Below are 22,764 nucleotides of genomic sequence, written 5' to 3'. Positions count from 1 at the left end.
ATCATAACATCGTTGATCATCAACTGATGGTGCTACTAAATACAACCTATCCCATTTTAGCCATCTCATTATCAGATTAAGTAATAATTGCGTCTTACCCGATCTAGATGGACCTATTATTATCATTCTAATCGAATTGGGCAACGCAGGATGGTGTTTAATTGGCTCTTGTTTTCGTGTCGCTGAGAAATCAATTATATCCATATATAAATAATATGAATCTATATTATTTACGTTGCAAAGTTAAAACTCCAACTAATGATCTATCTACGGTTACAACAAAAAATGAGAGAATTGCATACGGTGGAAGATGTACAGTATGTAACAGAAAAAAGTTTTCGTTTTTACCCATGAAGGATGGTGGTGATATTGCTAAATTAATGTCAAATTTCCCAGGCACTCCCTGGGCTAAATACCCAGGAGAAAAACATCTACCAGGATATAATTATTGTGGTCCTGGTACTGACTTGATATCAGGCTTGACAATCAGGATCAACCAAAACCAGGTGGGTATCCCATAAATGATATTGATAAAGCATGTCACGTTCATGATGTGGCTTATAAAAATAAAGATCTACAACATAGGCATATTGCAGATGTGAAGTTGATTCATTCGCTAGATTCCATAAAAAATAAAAATATCAGAGAATCATTAGCTAATTGGTTAGTAAAATCTGCAATGAAAGGTAAACTCGTATTAGGGGCTGGTAATTAATTATAAATGGAATCAATTTATTATAGTCCAAAAGGATACTGGAGGAGTAAAGCAGCAATTAGTAAACTCGCTGATGCAGCAGCAGTTAAACATTCTACTGCTAAACCGTGGTTATCCAAACAAGCAATATGGCAAATTTACCTACCATCACCGAAACGAATTCAGTACGCGTATTTCGATGTTAGTGTTCCTAATGAAGTTCGTCAAGCAGATATTCTGTTTTTACCTTATGATACGATTAAAGTACGTAGACGTCAAATAACATACAAATACGCGTTAACTGTCATTGACGTTGCAAGTAAATATAAAGAGGCAGAACCATTATCAACGAAAACATCATCTGAAGTTGCCGATGCGTTTGAACGAATTTATCAACGAGGACCATTACGATGGCCACAACTATTACAGGTTGATCCTGGCAAAGAATTTCTTGGTCCAGTATCATCGTTGATGAAGCAACATAATGTCAAAATCAGACGAGGACACACTGCAATTCATCGTGATCAGGCAATTGTTGAACGATTTAATCGAACACTTGCTGAGCGGTTATTTGGATATCAATACGCGAAAGAATTTATTCAAGATAAAAGATCTCCCGAATGGGTTGCAAGATTACCAAGTGTGATAGCTGCATTAAATAATGAAATAACTCGAACAACCAATACGAAACCTATTAACGCAATTACCAAAAAAAATATACCTGTACAACGACGTGATTTTTCAACACAGCCAGTATTAGGTAATGTGACCGTAAGATATTTATATGAACGAGGTGAACTTGAAGGTGGTAAAAAAAGAGCGACTGATCCTATTTGGAGTATTACGACACACAAGATATCTAGCGTAACAAGATCTACTGGTAGACCAGCAATCTACAGACTAGATTCAACTGCTCCTCAACGTGGATTTGTACGTGAACAGCTACAAATAATTCCCGAGGACACTCAATTACCACCGCAGTCACTTAACTAGCACCCCTACGTCGATTACACTCAAGACAGGTCAACATCGTGTTTTCTCGTGTATGGCCAAGACGATTATCTTACCTATCTACGGTAAATTGTCTTGGATCATTTTTCAGATACCGCCATAACATTATACAATTACAACTCACACAATGATTATTCTGCTGTTGTTTCAGCGTATTAATAAATTCAACGTCAAGATCAAAATCACGTTTATTTTTTTTTTATCACATTGTTTATAACCAGCTAATTTTTTTCTTGTTATGTCACCGTCAACATCATCATCATTGATCACTGACTCGTTCATGATAATCCTTCGTAGTTGAGATATTCTTCTGACCCTAGATACAGCGAGATAAACTAAGTTTGACCACTCGATACGATCATCGATAGATCCAAACAACTGTATCAGAAATAGTTAATCCCTGAGATGAGTGAATCGTCATTGCATATCCTAGCGTCCACGGAGATTTGTTCAACGATAATGCATCTTCAACAGCGTTGATATCAACTGTGACAATATCATTCAACACTAAATTCTGTTTCTCGGTCTGTCCTGGTATATCAACGTCAATATTTTGCCGCCGTGTATCTGCTGGTCGATAACATAACGGAACTGGCAACGTTGGAAACTTTTCTCTTTGTAACTGAAATAATTCCCGTTGAAGTGTGTCTCTGACTATCTTTCTACTTGCAACTATCAAATCGTTTGGTTTCCATGTAAGTAGAAAGTCGTTCATGGGTGTTTCTGAAATCACCTCACGCATTACTTCACATTGAATTTTATTAGTTTGAAATCTGATTAATTTTTTTAACTCCCTTAATTCTGGATCAAGTGCTCTATGATCATCAGTTACTTCTTCAGCATGGTCAACAAAATCTTTCAGCCATCCATGTGGAGATGGTCCAACTACGGGTGGTGGTTGACCGTGATCGCCACACATTATCACGGCAGTATTTCTTGTCAATAGCCAATCAAGAAACATTTTTTATGTTTCTAACGGTACTGTACATATTTCATCCCAAACGATATTCCGAGGAATATATTTCTCACCCATCCTCGAAGAAGTCCATGCGTCACCCTTCCATCGAAGAAACTGTGATAGGTACACGATTGTACTCCTCGTTGTTTCATCTCTCGTGCGAGTCAATGTGTAGGAGTTAAAACGATCATATCTGAATTCTGAAATAATTCGATTGCTCGTGTCGTCTTACCAGAACCCCCTGGTCCGTTCAGATAAACCGTTTTATTTCTGGATATTGGATCGTACACCGATGGTACAGAAAATAACTTTAATGCTTGATATTTTTTACAATAAATATCTTTAATCGTAACATCAGCGGATTCGGAATAATCGAGTATGTTTTCTATTTTTATTCTCCACGAACCCCACTGTGCACAAGTATCGATATATGGTTGTTCTAACAATCCTGAATATTTTTTATTGATATAAAACGAGTCCGTAGCAACTCTGACAGCAAACTTAGAAACCTTATTCATCATCGATAACAGATTTATTGAAAAGTACGCGAGCATCGATGATCTTTAATGAGTGTACTGAGGTGACTCACCGTCCATGTAGCTCACGATTGTGACTAGTTTAGTTCCATTTGACAAGAAAGCTATCTCTCGACTTATAAACGTGTTTTTCTTCGTTGTATCAGCGATTATAAAATCTAACTCAGCATCGTCCATGATCAATCTTGCACAATGTCGTGTATGATCGTATGATCCTCCCTAAGCGAACTTGCCAATTATTTTTCTGCCAAGATCTTTCGTAATTTTATTCTCGTAATCTGTTTTATCCGGGTTTTCATCATCAGAATACTGTTTTTGTTGCGGTAACCAAACTTCGGTTTGTTTCCGATATGATATATATGATATAATTGCTTCGCTGATCGTCAACGATATTAACATCGCACAATCAAGCATGTACCGTAACAGTACTATTGGTGCCCACATTTTTTCTGAAAAATGTTTTCCAAACCAAACATAACAAATTGGATGAAGTCCCATAGCAAACTCGAATGACTCGATACAAGCGAATCCAGTCAGATCAAAATCCGGTAATGGTCCATTTATTGATACTCGTGTCATTTCATGCGTCGGATGACCGAATCGCTCAAAGTACACAGAACAATCTCCGTACCCGAGAAAACTTCCGGGGTAACACGCGACCATATCAACCGAAATAACTTCTCTGTGATCGTATTTAGTATTCCATAATCCACCGTGTCCGTATTCGACACAACTGGATATTATATCATTAAGAAAATCTAGTTGGTTTCCACGAATTTTTCTTTCTAGCAAAATGAGCCGCAACTGACGGAACTGTAAAACAGTTGCTCAATAGTTCGTCAGTATCATCAGTATATTGCAGTGCAAGATTTTTCATTTTCTCGTGAAGAAGATCTTTTCGATAAATAACGCCATTAGGTCGTACAAACTGATCAAATTTATTTTTTTCTTCCATGCAAGAACTCTGAAATAACCATACTGACACAGGATCGTCTTTACTTATTTCGTTAATAAAATCAAACATATCTCCGCGGTAAATTTTAACAGTTCGATTTCGTGGAAACACTGTTACTGCGCTAGTCCACGCGTGTGCGTTATGATCAATAATTTCGATCGAAGCACCTTTTGATTTATATTTTGATTCAAACAATATTTCTCCTGTTATCGTCGCTACGGGTATTGGGAACTTTAGTTTTTTCCCTAGTTCAGCCACATCTTTGATTGACGCCCCGGTATCTTTAACCATTTCTCCCCACGTGTTTATTATTTTACGTCTTTTATCCGTTAAGCCGTTTCCACGAATCGAAACTGTAAAATGTTCTGTTACTCGTTCAGCTACACAGTTTATTTTTGAAAATTTCATCGGCGCCAGCTTATCAACGTTGGGTTTTTCATTTATCACATAGATTCCATAAATAACCGCGGTCACAGGATACGCTAGCTCATAATATGGTTTGTAAATGCCAGTCAATAGAACTGGTTTAGAATCTTTACTTAATACGACAGTCTTTTCACAGTTGTGTACAGGATCATGTTTGTCACGGATAATCCAATTACCTGTTTCTGTTAACACGACAAATTTTATTCTGAAAAGATATTTGCGATCATCAATGTAGTTAATGATAGTTGCTGCTCGTTCATCATTCATGATATTTTTATTTCTATATCGATATGGTTATGATCAGCTAGTTTGTCTTCTAATATGTTGCTTTGTGTAATGTTTTGTTGGAAATTAGTTGTGACGTATGCGCGATCGATTCTTGATGCATTGTTAGGGTGGTGGAAAGTGTATTTTCTTTCGTGGGGGTGTAGCATGCGGTACGTGTCTATTAGATTATTGTTGTGTATTAGACCTTTGATGTGATGTAGTATGTCTTTGTCCCATTTTGCGAGGCCTTTTGCTTTATCAATATCGTGTGTTACTGAGTTGAAATCTCCAATGATTATAGTGTTGTTTAGATTATATTGTTGTAGATAATTGGATAACTTGTATATAAATGGTTTCTTTTTGTTAGTTCGAGGTGGCATATAGATGTTTATGATATCGATATCGTAAAGGCTGATGTGTAGTAGCCTTCCACGCATTTCTGGGGGTGTTGTTAATTGTTTCCAATTAGCGTTTGTTACTGTTTTGTTTATGATTATTCCAACCCCTGATCTATTGCTGGTGAAATCTCTTTGCACCAGGAATATACCGTTGAGTTGGTCTTCTATGAAGTTAATCACTTTTTGTATGGGATTATGGATTTCTTGAACGCAGATAATATCATAAGAGCTAGCTATGTCTATAAGTTTTTTAGCTTTTTGGAAGTCTATTCCATTTGCATTTAATGATAGTATCTTGAGCGTTCGATCCATTTTCATATATAGGTTGTTTGCATTGTTTTCAGTTGTAGTTGGTGATTATTTGGTTTAAATTGTGGGTTTGTTATGTGTTTTGTCATTGGGTGTATTTTTTGCTGGTGCAGGTGTCTGGTTGTTGGTTGATATTTCTGGTGTTGGTGATGTTGTGTTGGCCTCTATGGGGGGGAGTAGAAGTTTATGATTCCGCATTTCTTTGAGAATCTTCTTGATTCGCTTGGTTTGTGGTGAGGAGCTACCTTGCTGTAGTTTTGGTGGATTTTTGTTTGGGGATTTTTTCTGTGATTTGTTTTTGCGTTTTTTGGTTTGTATGGGTGTGGTTGGTGGAGTTTGGTCCATGTCTACTTCAATGTCGCTGTATTCTTCTGTGTCTGTTGGAGCGGGTGTTATTTGTTGTTGCATTTTCGTTTCTTGTGGTGCGTTAGTTGCTGCGTCGGTTAGTGTATTCGTGATTTGGTTGTTTGTCAGAGTTTCCCCTGTGTTGTGTGTTTCTGTCTTTTCCATGTTGTTGATGGGTAGGTTTGATGATGTTTGTGGAGTCTGTGGTATTTCATTTTCTTCTGGTGTAGGTGTGTCCTGTTCTGGTGCGTCTTGAGAGATTTGGCTTTCTGTGTATTCGTCTGTTTCACTCTCTTGTTGTGCGGTTTGTGAATTGGTGGGTGTGTGCTTCACAATGTCCGCATACGTTTGTGCAGTTTGTTTTGTTGTTGTGGATGTGGTGGGGGTGGGGAGTAGAGTTTTTCTCTTTTGTGATTGAATTGGGCATGTCCATTTTGTGTGTCCTATGGTGTTGCAGTTACTGCATGGCCTTACCATGTGGGACTCGTAGAAGTGCGACTGTACTAGGAGTCCCATTATTTTGAAATACTCCGGAATTTTGTGAGCATCAGCCTTGTCCACCTGTACAACGATCTTTCCGTTGTGGACATCAACTGTATTCTTATATATGTCTCGTTTGATTTTGTGTACCTTCACGTTGAGCCTGTGCTCGAATCCCTGTTGGAAGGTTTCGAGGGAGATCTCTCTTGGGAAGTGAGAGATATATATGTCTGTGTATTTGCGCTCAACCATTTTTGTGATTGGGGGTGGTTTTGAGACTTTCGCTGTTGTCCCATTAATTATGATGTTGCCCCCTTTTAGTAGGGGTTCTTTTTGTTTGGGGTACAGGAGGTATACGCCCTTACCCAGGTGGTAGAGGGTTTCTATTTTCCCTCCTAGACCTCTCGCCGTCAGGGCAGCAATTATGTGTTGCGCTGTCGGCCGGTCTTGTTGCAAAGTTTCGGATAGGTCTATGGCTTGCACCGATGGGTCTCGGTAAGCCCTGTATAGCCTTCCCTGTTCAACGTCTTCTTCCTCCATCCGGAAATATTCCCGGAGGAGGTTTGCGGCGTTGGGGGTTTGCTGTGTGGTGTTTGTGGCCATGGCGTCGTGTCAAGCCCTAGTGTGGCGTAAAAGTGTGAGGATAGTATAGAAAAGTATTTTTCTTTACCTTTTTCCTTGTTGTGGAGTCGTTGACTTCGAAGAGTCCTTTGTGTTAATCCTTGCGTACGACGTTGTGGAGTCGTTGACTTCGAAGAATCCTTTGTGTTAATCCTTTTTTCGTTGTTATGGAGTCGTTCACTTGGAAGAATCCTGTGTATTATTCCCTGGATAGAAATGTCCTGCTTCAGTAAGAGTCAATAAAGATCACTATTGAGTATTAGGAAAGAGGTTGTGAAAGATTGTCACTTTTTTTCCTTACACATGAAGAGAAAGAAGAATGGTTCACTATTTTGTGTTATTTAAAAACACATATTTTGTTCCATTATTGTTATTGTTTTAAACACACATTTATTTTCACTATTGTGAGTCACTGAATATTAATTCACTATACTGATTCACTGAATTGTTTATTTACTAATTCTTGGCGCCCTTCGATCCCGCAGCCTGCTTAGGTGGCATTTTCTATCTATGTACACGAATGTTTGGCTGCAAGAAACGATCAGGGGATGCCGAGAAGACCATAAGAAAGTCTCAAATGAAGACAAAAGTCTCAAACAAAGGATCCCATGGAGACACACAGGCCAGTGCAGGTAAACCCATGAATGATAACCGCTCATGATGCTACTGTTTAGTTTTGTTAAAATTTATTTATTCTGAAATATATATATTTATTCTGAAATATATATATATTTATTCTGAAATATATATATATTTATTTATTCTGAAATATTTTTTATTTATTCTGAAATATATATTCATTTATTCTGAAATATTTTTTATTTATTCTGAAATATATATATTTGTTTATTCTGAAATATATATATTTATTTATTCTGAAATATTTTTTATTTATTCTGAAATATTTTTTATTTATTCTGAAATATATATATTTTATATATATATATATATATTATTTGATCGATTTGAGTACCAACCACCCCATCAGAATTAACAAACTGATTGATTTACATGATTTTAAGTACCAAACCACCCCATCAGAATTAACAAACTGATCAATTTCCATGATTTTAAGTATCAACCACCCCATCAGAATTAACAAACCGATCGATTTTGTACCAACCACCTCAGCAGTAATAAAATATTTCTGAATAAAATATTTTAGATTATAATAATTATTTCAGAATAAATAAAATATTTCTGAAAAATCATTAAGATTTCACATACAGATTTACTATCAATTTCTCTCTCCGTAGGTCAATTAAGTGTCCAAGGTGGTCAGTTAGTTTAAAATTTATTCGTGTTAACATATTATTATGACACCGCAGATAAACAGGATTGGTTGGTACTTGTACGATCAAATCCCCAGGGGGTACTTCTGGTGTGAACGTGTATAAAATGTATCCTTGTTGAGCCTGATTCGACTTTCCAAGATATATTTGATAGCTGCCATCGATCACATCACAAACGAGATTAACTGCGATTGTCGATGTTATATTAACGATTCCCGGTGATACATGTCTGCCGCCACCGTATGGATCGTTATCATATTTGAGAACAAGCGGAGGTGGGTCTATTTTTTTCCATGATTCGATGATTTTAGGAAAATTTGTATCAATAATTTTTTTCAGTTCATCCTTTTTAAATGTTGGTATTTCAAATATAAAATCGCCTTCCCCTTCATATTCTTTTTCTGTTAATTTATAATAATTAATAAATGGCTTTCTAGGGCGGGGAAAAGAAAAAGCATGATTACGTACTTCCCTAATGAAAGTTTCATTAACATAATTATAATCTGATTCCAACTGATTTAGATGTTTTATTGACTCAATGATCTGTTGTTTTATATCATCATTATAATGTTGCGATAACGACAAAAACAAATTTTGTGTGTTATCGATTGATTGTTTGTCCTCAGAATTAATAGGGCCGGAATACATTTCATAAACCTCAAAATATCTTATTTCACCACTGGAAGTATAAAGTTCATATACAGAATCCCACTTCAACCACGGATAAATACCTCGGTATTTGGGAGTTGTTATAAATTTCTTTTCATTTATTGTAAAATCGCCCCGGCCTGGTTCTGGTGGTCCATGATATTCTGGCGGGATTTCAGGCCAACCTAGTACTGATCTTATCGATGATTGATACATATCAACGGTGTAATCAGGTGAATGTATCTCAACTGTAGAAGATAGCGTCGGCTCATGAACTTTAATTGATATTTTTGCTTCTTTTCCCGTTATTGATTTTATTCTACGCGCAAATTCTTCATTGATATCTTCAATCCCATAACTGCCAGTTGGTATCCCAACAAGATTCCAGTCAGGTGTTCCATCATCTTTATTTTTATTAGCAAATACAAGCGAATTATTTGCTGGTGTATCATTAAATAATTTCGATCTGATATTTGGCCAACTGTGATATACTCGTAATTGTGCTAGTGCAATTTCTTTTACTGGAATCGCAGTTGGAAAACTAACGTTAAATTCAGGATTAATCGAACTTACTGAGATCATCGTGGTCTTGTGCGGAGTTGTGTTTGTCACGATCTGCTGCAGTAGCTCTAGTGATGTCATTATTTAATATATTTATGCCTTTAATACCAGCACAGTTGTATATTTTAATCATTTCTGTAAACTCAAAATCAGATATAATTACATCATTAAGACCGGCTGATAACAACGAAGATAACTTCGAGTATGCTACCGTCGCCGTGTGCAACTTTATCATGTAATCGGATATTTTTTTATTCGTGCAAGTACTTATCTTTTTTGCAATGATATTGAGCACACCTGCAATTGATGTTGTAGCTGAAATACAAATTGTTACGGCTACTGGCGCCATTATTGTTATCGTTGATAATATTATGCCGGTGGACACAACAACAACAGCGGATACTGAATAAACGATTAAGTCAACGATAACTAGTCGTCGTCGGTATTTCTTTATTTTTACCGTATATTCTTCTACTCGATTTTTTAAGTTCGTTTGCCATTCACGTGCTTGATTGTACCTGTAATGTTGCGATGCTGAGGTACACATTATATTTTATACAGTAACCAATTGAGGTGTTTCAGCTACAAATTCTAGACACCACCAGAACGATGCTGCGGTTAATTTCTTATCAGCTGCTTCGAGAATAAATACTTTTTGGTTTCCGCTATTTAATATGATAGACACAACTCCAGAAAACCTGTCGATGGAATGACCCCATGGGGACGTTGTAAAAATCTCGAATTTTGCAGCACTAAACACAGACAGCCTGTACACACCAGTGACTGCCGCGGTATATTTGATAGTTTTATTTTGCTGTGACCATGTTGCGAATCCAGATGACACCGTGCATACGATATTGGTAATATGCCCGGGAGTTATTCCGGCTGGAATTTTAATCAGACTAATTTTGTTAAAGATATCAGGAATTCCACTTACGACATCATCTAATGTTTTTTTAGTTGCGTCTAGGTTAGTTTTGATATCAGAGAGTTTTATGTCAACGGCGTGCGGAGTGCAGAAGAATTTATCTATGGATTCATCGGTTTTTTGAAAATTTCTTCGAAATCTTCCAAAAGCGCCCACGTGTACATCATGCTCTGCCCGCAACGTGGATAATTTACCATCTACGGTATTGTAGTTGACGTCAACGTACATTTTTGTTGCGGCATCTTCGTCGGATGTTGGATCTCTTAATACTCCTATCTTGTTTCCGCTCATGCTGAGCTCACCTGTCATCGCCGGTGCTTCTTACACGATTAGCAACGCTTTTTGCAATTTCATCTCTGATGGTTTTAAGCGATATACTTGAATCTCTGATTCTACCGCCGTCAGTAAACACAGGAATGTTATCCGTGACCGCACCGAGTACTCTTCGAACTATATCATTCCATTTGATATTGCTAGTTTTTAGTTTTCCGTATCGGTCCTGAAAAAGAACAACCTCATCTGAGTCAACTCCAGCCAGGTTCATAATATCAGCAGTTCATCTTTAGTCGCGTACTTCGACAAATCAATGTCGGATTTTTTTTCTTACTGGTAGAAGAAGATCTTCCGTAAATATCAACCATTATAATTTAAGATCTATTTAAAACGAAGCGGTTACTTGTATAATCATGCACGACTTTATGAGGTGCCGCGGAGGACTTTGATATAGCGTCAAGTACATTAATTACTTCACTGCCACATATTGGCGGATCCGTCATCGTTTGTGTTTTGGTAGTGTTGAATACCAAACCGCTGAGTGAAGTGGCGCGACATACTTGATAAACTCACGAGGTGGAGCTAACCCGTACGAATCAAAATAAACGATTCCACGTGGATCAATTGCGTATGCGGTCCAATGAGTGCCAGGTCCTGAATTATCATCGAGATTAATAATACCTGTTTCAGCGCTGTTTGGTCGGTCCGGCAATTGATCTCGCATAAAAACACCTCTGAAGTTTTTTATTTTTAGCTGTTTAACAGCATCAAGTAAATCAAAATTTGATGCTGGAATAATTAACGAAGTGATCCTGGAAGCCTCAGACCTCTTCCCCAACGAGATCCCGGTAATCTTAATCCGGTCCCTCTTTTTTTAATCCTCGCCCTGTTGCTTTCTTTAGAGCCATTCCAGCAGCGGTTTCAACAGCACCTAATGCGGCTGCTTTTGCTACGGCAGGTGCCGCTGCGGCAATTAATGCTGAAATAGCCGCGAGAAGTGGAAAAATACCGCCTGTTTTAATTGAGTCTTTAACCGCACCCGCAGAGAGATTAAGTTTGACGCCTGTCTTTGATTGTTTAGCGCTGTTGAAATGCTTAAGTTGACGTTCTGATAATGATAATTTATTTTGACCGCCCGTGATCTGATCTCGCTTTAATGATAATTTCATTCCGCAGTTCTTTGCTGAATTTGATTGAAGGTTTTTAATCTGACCAGGAGTCAGACTGACACTAAAGTGATGATATGGCATTTTATGATAATACTCGTGTTTTTATATAACGTGATTAAAGATTTTCCACTGGTACATCAATAACCCTCATTCGACCACTCCCACCTTCAAGTAACATCGCTTTGTCACTGAGTATGACCGCGATTGCCCTGTAGGTGCCGCGAATAAGGGGTGGACCAGCTATATCAGGAGGAGGGTCAGTAACACGAGCTCGAAAGTGTATATCAACGACAGATTGCTTGGATAAATCAAGATGCTCCAGCGAAAAGTAATAAATCGGATACAGATTTGTAAAATAAACTGATATTTGCAGCCCAGTATCCACGTTTTGATCACGTCCTATAAATGTCATCAAACGATGATATGCACGCGCTACGTGATTTTGACCAAAATTTAACAATATATCTTCAGCTGATTCTTGATGTCCATTTATCCGCAAGGAAACTTCATCAACTCCAAGTTTGTCAAATATCATATGTGAACGTTCTTGACTATTCGTCCGATCATTATTTTGCAGCGCAATAAAAATATGTCGTGGCGCAGAAACACCTTGCTATGATGCTATATTCCATGTAAATAAACCATTAACAGAACTTTGAGCAGTATCTGCGGTTGCTGTTAACCATGATAGCAATGATTTACCGCCTTGATCCGTAAAAGAGAGTAATTTTTGTTCTTCAGCAATAGATGGAATCATTACTGGCATCCACAATGAAAACTTCGTTATATTTACTTTACCAGCATCAGCAACACCAACACCTCGCCAGATTGCATCATTATCATCATCTGTTCTAAATAGCACAACTATGTGTTTAGCTCCAAAGATGACCTTTCTAACATTTCTGCAAATCCAAAGATGTGAGACAATGGAATTGCACATGAAAAATTTCTATTATTTCCTGACAACGCTGCTCGGCGTGTTGCAAATCCTAAGTTGTAAGTTGCATTAACACTTTTTATAATATCAAAAGCAGCACCTGGTCTATCTGCATATTCAGGACCATCAGCAACTGGTTGTGGATCAGCTGCAGTAACTCGTGGTGTTTGTATTTTAATATACTGAACATGATCAGCGTGATTGGTAATATCCTTGGCAAACATCATTGTTGGACCGGCTGATCTTGTGTAATCATCAGAATATCTCGCTAGACCAATTATTGTTGTAGCAACATCAAAATCATTCTGAATTGATTCAATATTTTTTCCATCAATCATGTATGTGGCGCTGCTAAACAGTGCCATAATCCCGTTGTTGACAAAACCAACTCGCAAATTGGCATCATGTGGCGTATTATCCGCCTTTACAAGTTCACCTTCTACTTCAATAAACGCCTCAGCGGGCAAGAAATATCTACTTGTATCCTGAACCTGTAATTCGATTCTCCCCCGCTGATTTGGTTGTCTTGCGTCATAGGAATAAAATTGATAATCACGTACTGATTCATCTTTGAGGACCGGTGCATCCATGTCAAATGCTGGGTCGGACATACGTTTGAACATTTTATTATAATTACCATTTTTTCAAATGGTGATCTAAATTATCGCCGAAGACCACTTCCCGCCATTAAATTTGCAGTTATATTTCTTTCTGCTTCTTCAGATAATTCCGCTAGTTTTAGATTTGCGGCTTGATTTACTATTTTACTGACATTTACAGGCATAACTTCAGTGCTGGAAATTTCACCGGTTGCTGCGGTTTTCTTTGTACTAATCGAGCTAGTCTGTCCTTGACTGTCGAGAACGCTTTACTGGCAAGATTACCAATAGCGCCAGGAATTTTATCACGAACAGCCTCTATAGCCTTCATCCCTAATTGTTTTGCAATCGGTATTGCTTTTGGAGCCATCCTTCCAAATAAACTCTGAACAACATCACCAAGTCCATCTCCGTAAATTATTTTGTAATTTGGCAGTCGTGAATTTACTACCCTGACCATGATCGGTCTACGTTGAGCAGTGTGTACAATCATTTTTATATACTGATTAATTAATTGTTTAGTCGCTGTAATAATCATCGGTAATTTCATCAATGAGAGAACAATAAATACTGCGATCCATAATACCGTCTTGAAACAATCTTCGACAAATATCAGATGTTTCATTAATAATTTCTGAAGAATTGTTTCCAGCTCGTTTTCCTCCAATCAATATTTCTAGTCGTTCTACGACAGAAAGAACATTGTTAGGACAGGTAATAAGACCACTTTCCTGAGTAACCAAAGGAAAACCGCTTCCAGTGGAACCTGATTCTTCTGGAGGTTTTGATGGTTTTGCCGTTCTTTTTACATCCTGTTCAAAATCTTTATACTCTGGATCATTAGTATTAATATTTGAATTTTTAGATGCAAAATATAATGTAGGAACCCAAAGTTTAGGAGCTATTGATTTAACATATTCAGGTTTCACGTATTTTTCTCTGATTTTATAATGAAACGCAGCAATATTAACTTATTTATCTCGGTCAGTAAAAGTATTAAGAGCTTCATCGGTAAATATATCTACAGGTTTAATATCTTTTTTTGGTTGTTCTGTCTGTTGCAGAGGTGGAGAAAGTTGATAAGAAGATTGTTGCTGGGGGGATTGCGGTGGAGAAGATTGTTGTTGTTCTGTTTGTTTCAGTCTCTCTCTATAAAGTCTTCGTATTTCTTCAAGAAGACTTCTGTATTCCAAATCATTATCTCTGGCTTGTTTTTTGTTTTTGTATACGCGATATATCCACTTGATAAGATTATCATCACTTACACTTTCATATCCGGGTTTTAAAATACTGGATTTATTAAACATACTAATTAATATTTTTTCAGGTAGTTTTTTACTTCTAGTATTTCTAATATCTTCGACAACCCCTTCCCTAAATTTTTTAATCAATTCAATGTTTTCTTTTATTGGTTTAGCTTTAGGTGCAAGTTCTTTTTTCACGTCGGCGACTTCAGTATGAACTTCACCAGTACCTTCAGGTATTTCTTCGCCGACGTGTTGAGGTTGAGCTGCAGCTGTTTCAGTTGGAAGATCTCGTAAAATCTTTTTTGTTTTCTTGGTTCTTTCTGCTACTTTTTTTAGTCTGCGCAGCGGTTTGTTTTAATACTTGAAGAATACCTTTCTTCTTCTTTTTCTTCTCCTCGTCGTCGTCATCCTCATCATCCTCATCATCCTTAAAATCTCCCCATACAGCTTTTTTAGTAATTGTTGTAATGGGTTTAAATAACTGTTCTGTGCCTTCTGTAAATTCAACTTGGGCTTCTTGACGTTCTTGCAATTTTTGTCTAACAGAATCACGAACAGGAAGAAATGTTTTGATTGCTTTTAGTCTCTCTCGAGCTAATCTAGCAGTGTGAGATTCCTTAGCTGGTGGCATTATTAATACGATAATTTTTAATTGATAGCAGCAGAGGGGGCGGGGACCTCTGGTATGTAAACACATCTCTCGGTCAGGTTAATAGTGACCTTATTTTTTTTATTTCGGAAGAAGCTTATATTTTAAGCAAATTAGGTTTCAGACAAGTGGTCTGTTCGCCCCCTCTGCTGCTCTACGAAAAGCAGTGGACAATAAGCATTTCAACGTATATATGTGACTACTTTTTTCATTCACAAATTATCAAAGAAACTAAATTGTTCCAAGAAAATAATTTCCATTACTTGGAATTGAATTTCATAAAAGCAATTACGAGAGAGAGGACAAGAAATACACTCTTCCTAAAATGCCCAGGTAATTGGCAAAGAATATGGCATTTTGACACATATGTAAATCGAAATTCTTAGAACAACCAAGTCCATTCATATCCAACCGTTAGCGGACATTAGATAAACGTCAGACATTTTACGCATAAGCACCATAGCATACCTGCGATTATGGACGTGCAAAGGGACAGGGTGACTTGGTCCATGCGGTTTCTTTTCATGCGTGTGATTATGGACGTAGGAATAGACAAGATGGCTTGGTCTTTGCGGTTTCTTTCATGCGTGTGATTACGGACTTACAAAGGGACAGGATGACAAGGTACCAACATGATATTTACAAAGCATTAGGAAAATAACAGCAATAAATCTTATCGAAAATGATCATAAACTTGCACCATTCTGCACTTCACATATTTTGGTGCGATTCTGTGGTAGCTTATACAAATCAGTTGGATTCACTGTGTAAGCAATGCTTTTTAGCTGTTTAATGCATACACGTGTCTTAGATCGCAGACCGTATTTTTCCAACTCGTTTGAATATGGTATTGCAATTATTTGATTAACTGTAGAATTCTGACAATACAGGGTCAACAACAATTACTACCAAAGACTTTAGCTTATTATTTATTCTCACAGAAGTAGTTAGATGTACCGTTTTGCCATTTACTCGTGTGTTCGTTGGTTTATTTCACTATAAACTGTCACACTGCAGACATCGTAGCGATATGACTGAAAAATTGTTAAAGCTACGTTAAAAATCCAAATCACATCACATCACATCGTTGGTTTATTCGTTATTCATTAAATATTTTGGACCGTTTTTTACCTACAGCTGGCATAAGAATGCATTCCAGCAGCACGGTTACATTCCAGGATTAGCAACACGGTTACATTCCAGGATTAGCAACACGGTTACATTCCAGGATTAGTAGCACGGTTAAGTTCATATTTTCAGTTGTTTTTTTCATTACACTGTCAGTATCTTGGACTCTGTTTTATTTTTATTTTATTTTTCAAAACAACTGGAATTTAGATACATCGTAACATAAGTAACTCGTTCATACAAAAAGCCCAGCTAATTTGACTTAATTTTCAAGCTTAAGTGGCATTTTTAATTTCAGATGTTCGATCGTCACACCCGTAATATATTGGACCCAATAATATATACACTCAAGAAAACCTAAACGTTGACATTCCAACCTTCCAAGAAACATGCTTAGCATCGACTAGATCGCCTGGAGAAAATGACTATACCTTGTACATGCAGCTAAAAAGCCAAGAAGAAACAAGAGAATACGTAGTCAGCTTCTCAGTCAGAAACACTCATGGGGATGATCGTCCTTACCACAATCGGTTCAAGCAAAGAGTCTTGGTAATGCAGCTATTAAGTTTTAAACGCCCATTTTAGCTTGTGAGCGTGTACGTACAACAATCCGCTCGTCTTCCAAACAAAAGCACCAGTTTTATAACGAAATCAATACCACCGTCAACGCAATTCCGAAACATGAGCATCCAAACCTGTTAGGGGATTTTAACGCACGAGTAGGTGCTTATTGCAGCTCATCGTCAACTTGTCCAGGGCATTATGGTACTGAGAAGATGAACGAAAATGGGCAGAGGCTGATTGATCTTTACTCGTACCATGATCTCTGCATGTACTTCCAGCCAAAGCCTTGACACAAGGTGTCATGAAGATACTAAAGACCTGGTCACTGGCACCATCTGGATCTCATCATCGCCAGATGCAACAATCTCAAAAGCGTCCTCATCACTTCCAGCTACCATAGAGCTGACTGCAACTCAGACTAGACATTTTTGAAGCGGCCTTTCTAATGTGGGAGTTGCGTTCTGCATCAAGAGAGATGTTGTCAGTGGTGTTACTCCCAAGGTGTGGGAACTTGCTGACAAATTCATAGTTGTTGATGTTGATAAAAGGTGGCTCTTCAGCAGCTTGATCCATCACTACCGTCCTTTTCAGGCTGATGGTAAGACCGAAGTCCTCTCAAGGTTGTGAAAATCGGTAAAGAGCTTTTTGGAGATGAGCCTCTGTGTGGCTTGTCTGATGGATTGACACCAACTATATGGTTAAATGGTGCCGATTGTCATTCAGCTTTTCTAGACACATGTCATTGCTGTGTAACAATTGGACAACTCTTTTCGGCCAGGTACCTTCTTAAAAGTTAGAAGTTTGAAACCTCCTATTAACTTGATTAATGTGAATATTGTCCATGTAATCAGAAAAATACAACATGAAAAAGCTTATTAAAATCGGTTTTTCTTTCTTCTTGCGGAAATTTAATAAAATACCGTGGATTGTGGTTTTGAAACCATTTCCACCCCATATATTAGATTCTGGAATAAACCTATATTTGGAAACTTAAATTTACACATCATATATTTCAAAATTTGAAATTAATTTATTTTGAATAAAATATTTATTATGGAGTTTATTATGTAGTTGTTTTTTGAATTGTTTTTACTTTAGGTAGAGTTGAAACTGTAATAAAATATTTATTTTGTCTTTATTAGGCCTGAGACTATAAGCAACAGCAAGTTATGTCCTGTGATTAACTGTATCTTTGTCATGTTGACTTCAAACCAAACTTATCTCAGACATGGTATTGATTTTAAAACACCTGCAAACTGTTGTAACATCAATGAAGCAAGATAAATCGCGTCACACTAATTAACTTACAAAGGAAAAAGCGGATGTACATATACTCCCCTGTTAATGTGCAACTCATTGTTTATTTTTAATGTTTTTACTAAAGATAATTCAATTATTACTTGATAATAAATTAAAAATGTTATTGTAGATTTAAAAGTACTTACTTTTTATTGTGAATGAGTCATGTGCGATATCAATTTAAAGTGTGAGAATTCATAATGGACTCTTTATTTAAAATTTATAAATATTGAAAAGTCATTGCTGAAATTATTTTTTTTTATTAAGGAACATGCCAAACTTTGCAGGAACAGAAGATTCTGTTATTTTGTTCTTTCGAACGAAACGCCTACATGAAGTTTGTGCAGACGTATGAGGCGTCTGCCTTATTTGTGGAGGCCCTGAGCAGTGATGCAACGTTACTTAGAGGCAAGAGACCTACTGATGCCAGTCGTGAACCTATCGTTTTTGCTGGGACAGCAGCGCCAATTGTGCGTGTCACGCCTACAACCGAAGCAAAATATAAACTTCTGGAATTGAATGCACTAGTACAGTAATTATACGTGCCATAAAGCTGGAAGGAGGGCAGATTCTGTTGTTAATAATGCATTATTTTTCCCGGTAACATATTTTCTGATATAATTACAAGAACTTAATTTAGTCAACGGTTATTCATGTTGAATATTATCAAAGTGTACATATCACTAGAAAATGACGGTACTCTATTTTAAACTCAAAAAAAAAACAACAAACTGGTTCAGTTTTAAAAGTTGAAAAATATGGTGGTTTTAGAACGTTTTAAAATGAATGAGTTTTTTTCTGTTTCATTTTGTCTTTTAATTTTAGTTTGTTTTGTAGTTGTTTTGCCCCAAAAACTGTTATAGACAAGAAGAAATCTGATTTCAGTAGAACGGAACCACAAACTGTCAGGTTCTATACCCAGCATTTCTATTAATAGCAGTTAAAAAGTAAGCTTACTATTGCACGTCTCCTACAGATCCAGCGAAGTCCATCTCAGTCTGAGAACATAGAGGTTTCTTAGCTTTTTGAAGTGGTTTTTCCTGCATCGGGTGGTTTTGATATTCCGAGAGGTATTGTCGCATGTCCTCAAATAACTTCTTCCAATATAATATTTGGCGTATTTTATTCAAGCTGGAAATCGCTAAATATGGTATGCTTTTATGGAATGTCCAAAATCATCCGTTCATTCCTTGTAAATCAGGCGAAAGCAGTCTGATCCGATCTGACATGCATAGGATGAAAATGTTCATTTCTTTCTACAGCTTTTAAGGATTTTTACAGGTGTTAACTTTATATTTTATTATATATTCATTTTGCAGAATTTTAACATCATTACGTTTTTTAATTTATCGTGTTGTACTTCGTGTTTACATTTATTTGGAAGGATGTATCTTCCTTTATATTTGTGCTATCAATTATTAAATTTTTCTAAATGTACCTTTAGTTCGCACAATATAGCCAATATTGTGCTGAGGTGCTGTAAAATGATACGCTATACGTACATAATGTGTTTTTCTTCACGTGAACAATATTGGGTCTTTAAATTAGATGCTCCACCAAATGATTTCTGAAAATCATGTTTTGATCTTTGAAAATTTGTCATCGTTAAGGATACAAACACAATAACTGAAGAAAAAAACTAATATGATTATAACCGCTTTGGCTAATGACATGTTTCTCTTCACAGATGTTATAACCACTCAAATATTACCACTGGAAAAAAGAAAGGAGCCAAAAATCTTGTACAACTACATGCAAACTGCAAATAGACAATTTTCATCGTTTCGAAATTTCCATTAACAGCTCACTACAGCGCTTATAGTTCTAATATGCGCTTATGAATTTATCTGCGAGTAAACATTTGAGCATGAACAATGTGAATCATTAATGTTCACAAAATTAACGTTGTGTATTTTAATTATATTTAATAATGATGATAATCAAGGCTCCTAATACGTTAAAGGGAAATAAAGAAAACTACGTTTGCTGACAATCATCATTGAGAACAACAGGAACAAAACATAAATACATAAATACAGTGAACCTTTTTCATAGGACCACCTTAGGGACCGACATAAAAGTTCTCTGAAGACACGTATGTCTTAATACATGTAAAGACCCGAAGTATGGAATGGACTATTTTTAATCTCGTAGTAACAGATCCGTTGAGTTGATCTTTAGCATAGGTTTATATAAGAATAAATACTATAAATACATAAATACATGAAACAAGTATTTATCAAGTTCGTCTTAATCAATGTTCGGTTGTTTGTCTTAGCGGTATAAAAATCAGATTCAACTTTTTACAGTGTCTCTTGTGAGATTTTGTATTTTACATTGATTTTAGCGAAATCAATAAAACAGGATAATAATAATAATAATAATAATAAAATGAAGAAAAATCCCTAGCGGTGTACAAATATATAATCAATTACGCAAGAATGGTGCTATACAAGAAACATGTCAATTTTCAATGGCTGTGACTAACTGTTGGGTCCGGTTCTAAACGCTGAATTTTGATATGGTCATATATTCAACAGAGCAAAAATTCACTCTTATCCCTGTAAACCAGAATGCCTCTCAAGCACAGATTAAAAACAGAAGTAGTCGGGTACGTGCCCCGTATGTGTGTCAAGATATGCTCAGACCAGCTACAAGTTATTATTGTTTCAAACTTGATGTTCCTTTTTATTATCTCGGGCACACCGATACGTAACTTTGAAATCGTTACTATCCCTTTAACCAGGACATATACACGGCACTTTTCACACGGTATAACAGAGGATAAATATGCACAGCAGACGATTACGAATCGAAAATACTATTGCAGCGCTTTCGCCAGTTTCCATTTTGCTGCAAGTTTGGTATATCAACATTTTACCACATGTTATTCAACCCTTTACGGCACCATACAGTTTAAAAAGTTTCTTTCGACACACCTTAACAACTTACCAAACTCATACATATGTTTCTGCCAGATACTTATTGTCAAAGAGATGATTTTCTTAATGCAAGATTAATCATCAGTTGCCGAATATGTAAGTTTTAAAGGAATGAAATTTACAATTATTCTGTAGTGTTTGCAATGCACGTATTAAAAGTAGAGAAATATGTAAACCGCTTATAACAAATTGAAAAAAGGAAACTTTGCATTTTCATACAACTGTTCTAAAAGCTTCTTTATATTTATACATGGACTTTAGCTGATCACGATATATATATATATATATATATATATATATATATATATATATATATATATATATATATATATATATAACCTGATAAGTACTGAAATCAAATCTTATGAAAATATCAATCAGACACTTAACATAAAGTCGATGTTTACCCCAGGCGTGTTGTTGTTCATTCTTCTTATGTGTCCAGGCTAATGACCTAGACACTGATCTACCAGTGAATTATACTAATGCAGATAAGACTATTTTATGCTTGCAGTTGAACCTCTGAAGACTGTACATATTGTTTTTAAAAATTCAATTAGATGTACTGTGTACACCGGAAAGGTCTTATTACACACGCTAGTAGGGCAGGAAACAAAGTGTTGCTTTTGGGTAAAATGTTCACGTTGTAGAATGACAATTAGTGTTTACTTATAATGCGCGTCTGTTATTTGTTAGCTACAGTTGTAAGTGTAATAGATTTTCAGCATTATAGAAACGTTAATGCGCTTTAAAAATTATTTTAATTGAAATTTATTTGGTGGTAAATAAATAATCCAGGCAATCTTGGAACAAAATGTTTTTAGAATTTATATTTGCAATAGTGTAAAACAAAAAGAATCAATATAACTACTTGTCCAAACTCTCTGTAAACTGGAAAAGTAGCTCCATGTTTTACATATGTAACAAAATCATTTTATTTACTTATTACCGCGTGCAAGTATGGCTGTTTTTATCACACTCAAGAGTTGAATAGAACTCAATTTGTTTCCTACCATAGCATTGGTTTTTTTCCAACTTTATTATGTACGAATCCCTTTGCTGCCTTGTTCACCGAAATACCTTTTCCATATTTGGTTGAACTTTTAACTAGTCCCTTCTTCCTGTCCTGATGGTCATATGCTTTCAGCATTAACTATTTAAGAAGTAAAACCTGTTCTATCATTTGCTTTTAGTAAGCAGTTACCTAATCACAACGACCTTTTACCCCCCCCCCCGGCAAATGTCCTAATATATGTCCTGTTTGTAACAGTCATCTGCCTTCCGCGATCAGCGGCTAGTGTTTCTTTAACCAAACAATGGGTAATCCATGCCTTTAGCGGTCACTAGCGCATAACTACAGTGACTGCTTATTCTTTCATCCTGACGAAGACAGCGTTTAAATCAAGAAATATCACGTGAATTGATGTACTCCCGCTCCAGTCACATTGACAATGTAACTCAGATGTATCAACATCCAGAATTCGAAAAAGATACAGTTTTATAATTGCGGGGGGGGGGGTCGAAAAAA

Source organism: Sinohyriopsis cumingii, chromosome 1, assembly GCF_028554795.1.
Source record: "Sinohyriopsis cumingii isolate HCF-2022 chromosome 1, ASM2855479v2, whole genome shotgun sequence".
NCBI classification, from domain to species: Eukaryota; Metazoa; Mollusca; class Bivalvia; order Unionida; family Unionidae; genus Sinohyriopsis; species Sinohyriopsis cumingii.
This window is presented reverse-complemented; position numbering follows the sequence as displayed.